General features: G+C 46.7%; 1 protein-coding gene across 1 annotated transcript in view; it reads left to right on the top strand.

The window, feature by feature from the left end:
• Nucleotides 1-415: 415 nt before the first annotated feature.
• The window catches only part of si:ch211-204d2.4 (uncharacterized protein LOC100003662 homolog), a 10,907-nt gene continuing 10,226 nt past the window's right edge, over nucleotides 416-1,096 (top strand). Inside the window, exon 1 of the mRNA XM_017413628.3 lies at nucleotides 416-656. The gene's annotated coding sequence lies outside the window, so the exon portion shown is untranslated. The remainder of the gene's footprint in view (nucleotides 657-1,096) is intronic.

The following is a 1,096-nucleotide window of genomic DNA, read 5'->3' on the forward strand; positions in this document are numbered from 1 at the left end:
TTTTTGTGTATTCCTGTTTGTCCAGGTGAGTACGCCCTTCTTTTATAGCGCTTTAAAACAAAACACCTGATTCAGCAGAGAGTTTGACCCAGTTCTGAAACTGTCACCTGGGAGGCAGATAACATCAGAAGTCATGTTTCTTGTTCCCGATGAAAGCCTCCAGCTGAGGGAGTCAGGAAGCCACAGTTAAGTGGCTATGGTGCTGGAGGGGGGGGGGGGGATATGAAGTGATGCTGGGGGGGGGGGGGGGGGACAAAAAAAACAAACAAACAAAATAAAAGTGAGGTTAAAATGGGCAGAAAAGCCCGTTGCACTCAGCTTTCTGTTCCTCAATAAGGTCATGAGCAGCTGCAGCAGAAAGGAGGAGGAGGAGGAGGAAGGTGCAGCATAGATCACATCCGGGGGGTTGGTTTATTCTAATACCGAAACGTCCAACCCGGAAAAAAAAAGAGTTCAGTCTTCTGTTATCCGATCACACAAACAAAAAGAAGATGGTGCGACAGTGAGGCGCGCGCCGGTCCTGTGAATGCTGCAGAAGTTGTCAGAAAGTTTTCCTTCTTAATTTCCTGCTACGATCGTTGGAGACGGACTCGGCTCGGTCCTTCGCGCTTCGGATCGGGGCGCTGCCTGTGGCGCACACTGACTCTCCACGACGGGTAGGTCTCTGCACTTACTCACACACACACACAGATATATACACCACACACGCGCGCGATCAGGGGCACTTTGTGACTATATTTCTGTCTCTCTGTGTGTGTGTGGTGCAGTAGGTGTGGTTGTTAGTGAGTCACAGCAGGTCATCTGATCTGAACAAATGTGTCTGTCAGGTGTTGCTGAGTGATCCCATCTGATCACACTCATATAATCAAGTTATTCATGCATCCCATGATCATCAGACGGGCCTCCAGTCGTCAGCTGCACTTAACAGTTTTGATTAACTATGGGGCGCCATTTGTAAAGGAGCTTGTGCTAAAAATTCATGCCTAAATTTTGTCACATTTAGCTTCTGCTAAAAATTCATGCCTAAATTTTGTCACATTTAGCTTCAAACACTGTTTAAAAATGTAGTGTTGATTTTCTGATGTCACTTTTTACA

This window comes from Kryptolebias marmoratus, linkage group LG1 (genome assembly GCF_001649575.2).
Source record: "Kryptolebias marmoratus isolate JLee-2015 linkage group LG1, ASM164957v2, whole genome shotgun sequence".
Taxonomy (NCBI): Eukaryota; Metazoa; Chordata; class Actinopteri; order Cyprinodontiformes; family Rivulidae; genus Kryptolebias; species Kryptolebias marmoratus.